The 7,421-nt window shown below is 36.0% G+C and overlaps 1 long non-coding RNA gene across 1 annotated transcript; it reads right to left on the minus strand.

Annotated features, from left to right (window-relative positions):
• Window positions 1–1,003: 1,003 nt before the first annotated feature.
• LOC110939462 lies at window positions 1,004–2,784 on the minus strand. The gene is made up of 3 exons (XR_002592274.2): window positions 2,631–2,784; window positions 2,052–2,118; window positions 1,004–1,243 (listed from the first exon to the last, which is right to left on the minus strand). It is a non-coding gene; the product is annotated as an uncharacterized LOC110939462 (long non-coding RNA).
• Window positions 2,785–7,421: the final 4,637 nt, after the last annotated feature.

Consider the following 7,421-nt stretch of genomic DNA (forward strand, 5'->3'; position numbering starts at 1 on the left):
TGTGATTTATAATTTTTGGGGTTCTTCACGATGTGTTCTATTGTATAACACACCATAACGGGTAATTCAAACTATAAAACACACCACGCTATCATATAAAACACACCATAACTAGTAAAACATATCAATTAGTTGAAACGTGATTTTTTAGTATATGTAGCAATATGGTACTTATATTAAATAAAAAAACGCCCGTTATTATGGCGTAACATTTTTTAAAAATAAATTATGTATAAAAAAGTTAAATCTAAGACTGGTCGGAGTGAAGCAACAGAGCTCTACAATTTGGGGAGTGCGGTAGCCTAATACAAAAAAGTTGCCGTTATAAAAACATGTTTCGAAGTTCTTTCTCCTTTATTCGGTTTCGTAACTTTCTCAACCACAACCCAACTTCTTCTTAGCAATAGGTTTCCTCGTTTATAATAACTAGGTTTATCATCCTAGCCGCGTTGCGGCGAACTTCTTTTGTTATTTAGTCTGTGTTTGCATGTGTTTTGAAATCACTATGAGCGCGTTGCATGCGGAACCACTAACAAGAATAAAAAGAAAATGTAAAAAACAGTAAAAAATAATCGAAAGAAAATCAACAAAAAAAGTTGTATGTTAATGATGTTATTCGTATGAAACCCGTGGTTATAGATGAGCAAATAATACTGGGTACCGGTACCGAATTTCCCAAACCGAAGGATCCTAAGTACCAATTCGGTACCGACTTTTGACGTTAGTACCGGTTCGCTACCGATTTTTACCTTCATGTGCCGGTACCGTAACCGGTATTTTCGGTATCGGTTGCCACCGAGCTCATCCCTACCCCTGAAACTAAAAAAAGAAATCATTAAAAGTTGAAGAAAGTCAACAAAAAAAAGTTGTACGATGTTGTTATTGTTTTTATGGCACCCGTGATCAGGGATGAGCAAATGGTATCGTGTAGCAGTACCGAATTTCCCGAAATAAAAGATTTTCAAACTCAATCCGTGTAAGACCCAGTTTATAATACTAATTGTTTATAAGTTAGGACCATACATTTCGTGCCAAAACTTCAGAGTTTACAAAATGTTTTGAAGATTTAAAAACTAACTAGTTACAACATTCACAAGTTTAACCTAGAAAACGATGTTCAAGGTAAAACTACGAGTGTTTACATAGTTACAAAACAAAAGATCAAGTGCGGAAGCGTTATAATATGTGTGTTCGGTTCGACTCGATTGCTTGATCATCATCCTTTTTCTTGGGTACCTGAAAACTAAAAATTTTAAACAAGCATTAGCATTATGGTTCTAAAATTTCACGTATTCAACCAAATTCGAACACGTTATTCAAGAGATTAAATTAAAAATCACATCAAGCTGGGCTCCATCGTAATTTACGGTGTCACCGTAAATTACGGTGGCTTCTGGACGATTTGGAACTCACCGTAAATCAGTAGGTTCCCACCGTAACAGTATACTGGCCACCGTAAATTACGGTACCACCCTAATTTACGGTGTGCCCTGTACAAAAACCCCCCCCTTGTTTCAAATGCAGTTTTGCTGGTTATTTTCGAGCTTCAATCAGCTTAATTTCACATAAATTGTTAAGCGGCTGGGCTAATTTCTCCATACTTGTATTTAACTTATGATAATACTCAACTATTCTCATGAGGGCATGTCTACGGATTAGCTTACAAACTAAATTATAAGGCATTTAGTTAGTCGTTTGTGCTATTGTCATGCATCAAATATCTAAACTTTAACTCCTATATTAAGAGCAAAGTTTCTTAACTTGCTTATGGTATTAGCTACACGGCTTACACGTCATGTAAATCGTGCATTATGTAATAATGTCTTGCTTCTTGCTTATTACTAAAACTTGTTTGACCCGTTTGGGTGCTGAATTTACACACCATTCAGGACATGCAAGATTCATGCTTATCACTTGTTTTGACCCGTTCACTTGTTTAAGACGCAAAGTCTCTTTCGGGACACAAGGGTCTATCCTGTTTACCATGCTTTATACTATGACATAAAGAAAACAATAATTAACCTTTACGTAACGAAACGGTATTTTCGTACCTCTAGAGCACGCCTTTTCCCCGTGAATTCCCTCCGGCTTGTCCGCTTGATGATCCGGACTCCTTGCCTAGAAAATTTAGTTTTACAACTTGTTTAGTACACTTTTCATGGCCATAATCACATTGTTATGAGTCATGATCAAATCTGCGTTTTCATCAAAATTTTACATTTAAATCCTCATTTAGGCATTTCAACAAACACCTAACGGGTCAGATTTTCCCACAATCATTACCAAGTTCATATCTTGTAATTATCATCGGATTTCATTTTAATTAAACAACTTTGCACATATCTTATCATTAACATTTCAGAAATCACTTCAAAGTTTCAGATTGTGTTAGAACAAGAGTTTTAAATTCTGCATTTATCAAGTTTCTTGGAGTTCACTACTCATCTACAATGGTGATTATGTAACCCTACAAGTATCATACAAGGTTATGTCAAGAAATCATCTAGGGTTTGATCCTAAACCTCATAACCCTTCTAATTGCAGCCATGCATCAACAATCAAGTTGAATTTCTTGTTTTTCACACTTAACCTAGAATTCAAGATGGACAAAATATCAAGATTTTACATACCTTTAATCCCTACAGCGAGGTGATGATTAATTTGTGTTTAGAACTTGATTTGAGACAGATTTGGGGCTTCAATTTAAAGGATTTTGGTATGAAGCTAGGGTTTGGAGAACCCCCCTGTCGCCCCTCTTCTCTTGATCGACCAGACACACCAATTTTGGTGTGCTTGGTCTGGTTTTGTTACTAGTAGTAACCAACTTTTCTAATTTGACAAGTTTAGTCCCCCAGCTTTGTTTTGTTCTTAAGTTAATGTGTTTTAGCCATATCATGCATTATTTCAAGACTTGAACTTAACTAGATTATATTCCTAGTTAGTAATTTCTTGTTTATTAATTCTTTAAAGTTTCAAGGTAAGGGTTTTTATTTTCGGGGTGTTACAATCCGGTACCGACTTTTGGCGTTTTCCATATCAGGCTGGTGCCGATTTTTACCTTCATGCACCGATAATGAACCGGACCGTACCTGTATTGGTTGACACCAAGCTTATCCAACTAAGAAAGCAAAAAAAAACTAATTATTGCATTAGTATATTAATTATAATATAATAAAACAATTGTTCATTTCAATTGTATTTTTAATATATAGTAAAATATATAGTAATAATAAAATAATAATAATAATAATAATAATAATCACTTGAAATGACAACCAGTACGTATTTTCACCGAATAGTTTAGTTAAGATGACATGAACGTCAAGTTTTAAAAAAAAAAAGCCAAACCACATACCTCACCCTACACATGTTCTAATATGATATAATCTAAATTCTAACAAGGTATTCCAAAAAAATGTCACATGGAAATTTCCCATGCTACCTAATTATAATATTAAATGTATATTCTATACTTTGTATTTAAAGGAATTTATGAATAACCAACTAAAAATATTATATAAAGAACTATGATAAAATATATATATTATGTTATTATTAACAAATAAATATATTTTACTATAGTAAAGAATATTTTGTTGATTGTCGCAGCCCCTGATCCTTAATCCCCGGGAACGGGCGGCCGCGAGCCAGTTTCGGTGGTATCACGTTATTGTCTGATTTGGCAGCGGAAATTTTCATCAGGACCGTAGTTAGGAAATATTTAATCAGAGTAAAATACCACATTTCCATAATATTAAACACACGGGTAAAACCCAAGTTTTCATTACACTTCATTTATAGGAATAAATCCTATTTTTATTTAAGAAAAACATCGATTTCTTTTAGGTAACTTTATTGCCACTTTTCCAAGCCTTCAGTGCTGTCCAGCTGGCTTCTATTTGGCTTTCATATTTTGTTACCTGAAACGCGTTTTAAAAACATTTTGTCAGTGGGAAATACTGGTGAGTGAATCCCAGTTTAATCAAGTTTAAGAAAAAAGTCGCATTGAACAGTATTGAGGGCGCATCCGCAATTACATTTGTTTCCAAGTTATATCAATTACCACCACACGGTAATGTCGTTCCGACTTATGGTCATGTTACTCCTTTACCAGGTGGTAACAAATTTTGTATACAAAACCCCAAATTTACCGACTGTAATTGTACTCTTACAAATACTCAATAACTGTTATTCGCATGGAAAGATGTTTAGGGTTTTGTAAAAACAGTTAACAAAAAGAGGATTACTCACATTGCTGTTTTAGATTATCCTTTAGGGTTTCCTGGTGATAATCTATAAATTACACAAATGCACGTGTGTTAGTATAATAACCCATTTTAACATTAGTAATACCCTCCCCGAGACGGCATTCCAATGACAATGTCGGGCAGAACCACGACAGTCGTTACGGAACCCTAGATCAATCGGGTAGAGTATCTAATACGTCTCCAGGGGTTATAATACTTACATCGTAGCAGAACCTCACTAATTTAGGGGGTATTAGACTCGGGTATAATGCCCGCTATTTAATTTTGAGAGAAAGAAAAGAAAGTTTGAACGATCGGAACTGAAGGCCGATGCTCACAATTTATAGGGCTGTAATCTGCCTTTCTCGCGGCCCGCTAAAGGTAAGCCTAGGCTTACGTGGCCCGCGTCAACCCTAGGTAAAAGCGTAGGTGATCCGGGTCATCAGGTAGGGTCAACACGCGTCGGACACGTGGCCGCACCGGGCTGCGCCAGGGTTTTAAGTTGTCGCGGCCCGCGTAAAGGTTAAGTGAGACCTTACGCGGCCCGCCTGAACCCTATTTTCTTTGTTTTTTATTTATTTTTAATACCATGTTATATTTCGGGCTCGGTTTTCCCATACGGGGTGTATTTAAAGACATAGTGGGACATTTTAAATATTTTTAGGGTGTCGGAAAAATTATCAAGGGTGTCGGTTCAGGATTGTTATATCCTCCCCACCTTGTTTTAGAGCTCGTCCTCAAGATCTACTGGAACAAGTGCGGATATTTCCTTCGCATTTCTGATTCTAGCTCCCATGTGTACTCAGGTCCTCTTTTGGAGTCCCACTTTACTTTGACCAGAACTAATCTCTTATGCTTGAGATTCTTAATTTTTCTGTCTCCGATATGTAGAGGCCTTTCTACAAACTTGAGTTGTTCATTTACCTCTATATCCTTAAGAGGCACTACGAGTGATTCATCAGCTAGGCACTTTTTGAGATTAGATACATGAAATACATCATGTATTCCTGCCATTTCCTCTGGCAGTTGTAGCTGATAGGCTACAGGTCCTATTCTTCTAATAATCTCAAAAGGTCCAATATACCTAGGACTTAGCTTTCCTCTTTTGATGAATCTTACCACTCCTTTCCAAGGAGAGACTTTTAACAATACCTTATCACCTACTTGAAATTCTAACGGCTTACGTCTGTTATCAGCATAGCTCTTCTGTCGATCGCGTGCTGCTTTCAGTCGTTCTTTAACTTGAATGATTTTATCGGTTGTTTCCTACACTATCTCAGGTCCAGATAGTTGCTTTTCCCCAATTTCTGCCCAACAGACTGGGGTTCTGCACTTTCGTCCATAAAGTGCTTCGAATGGTGCAGCATTGATACTTGTGTGATAACTGTTATTGTAAGAAAAATCTATTAAAGGTAGGTGATCGTCCCAATTACCTCCGAAATCAATTACACAAGCTCTAAGCATGTCCTCCATTGTCTGAATTGTCCTTTCACTTTGTCCGTCCGTTTGAGGATGGTAAGCTGTGCTTAGATTCAACTTGGTTCCCATTGCTTTTTGGAAACTTGACCAAAAATGAGAGGTAAAACGGCTATCCCTATTAGAAACAATTGATAAAGGAATTCCATGTAATGAAACAATTTCATTTACATACAATTTGGCTAATTGTTCCATACTAAAAGTTTCCTTCATTGGTAGGAAATGAGCTGACTTGGTTAGCCTATCTACAATCACCCAGATTGTATCATTACCTTTTCTTGTTTTGGGTAATTTGGTAACAAAATCCATTGTTATCAATTCCCATTTCCAAACTGGCATTTCTAATTGCTGTAACAAACCTGAGGGTTTCTGATGTTTAGCTTTAACTTGTGACCAAGTTAAACATTTAGAAACATAACCTGCTATATCCTTTTTCATTCCTATCCACCAAAAAATTTTCCTTAAATCCTGGTACATCTTATCATTTCTTGGATGCATCGTATATTTAGACTTATGAGCTTCTTCTAATATACGGTGACGTAAATTTCCTAATTTAGGTATCCACATTCTCTTTTTATGGAATCTCCAAATTCCATATGTTCCTTGTTCTAATTCCTTAATCATTCCTTTTAATTTTTCAGTATCTTCCTTGATTACTGATTCCTGTGCTCTTCTAATCTGATCGTTTAAATCTACTTGTAGATTTAATTTAAGAGAACGTACCCTTTTTGGCTTTTCGTGATACTTTCGATTTAAAGCATCTGCCACTACATTTGTCTTTCCTTCATGATACTGGATATCACAATCATAATCACTAAGCAATTCCATCCAATGTCTTTGTCTCATGTTTAGCTCTTTTTGCCCGAAAACATATCTTAAGCTCTTATGATCTGTGAATACGGTAAACGTACTACCAAAGAGATAATGTCTCCAAATCTTAAGGGCAAAAATTATAGCTCCTAGTTCCAAATCATGGGTTGAATAATTCTCTTCATGATTCTTAAGCTGTCTAGAGGCGTAAGCTATAACCTTTTGACGTTGCATCAATACACATCCATAACCTAACTTAGAAGCGTCACAATAGACTACGAAGTCTTCAATTCCCTCTGGTAACGCTAGTATAGGTGCATGGGTCAATCTTTGCTTAAAGATTCTAAAGGCTTCTTCATGTTTTGGTCCCCATTCAAACTTAACAGATTTACAGGTTAACTTAGTTAAGGGAATGACTATTCTAGAAAAATCTCGAATAAATCTTCTATAATAACCGGCCAATCCTAAGAAACTTCTAACCTCGGTTGGTGACTCAGGGGTTTTCCATTTGGTAATTGCCTCGATCTTTGTTGGATCCACATGAATTCCTTCATGATTAGCTAAATGTCTAATAAACTGTACCTGCTCTAACCAAAACTTGCACTTTGAAAATTTTGCATAAAGCTTTTCCTTTCTTAATAGACTTAAAAGTAAGTGCAAGTGCCTTACATGCTCCTCTTTACTTTTAGAGTAAATTAGAATATCATCTATGAAGACAATTATGAATTTATCCAAATATGGCTTACATATTCGGTTCATCATGTCCATAAATGCGGCTGGGGCATTGGTTAAACCAAATGGCATGACAGTAAATTCATAATGACCATACCTTGTTCTGAATGCGGTTTTAGAAATGTCCTCTTCTTGTACCTTTAATTGATGATATCC

This window comes from Helianthus annuus, chromosome 5 (genome assembly GCF_002127325.2).
Source record: "Helianthus annuus cultivar XRQ/B chromosome 5, HanXRQr2.0-SUNRISE, whole genome shotgun sequence".
Lineage (NCBI taxonomy): Eukaryota > Viridiplantae > Streptophyta > Magnoliopsida > Asterales > Asteraceae > Helianthus > Helianthus annuus.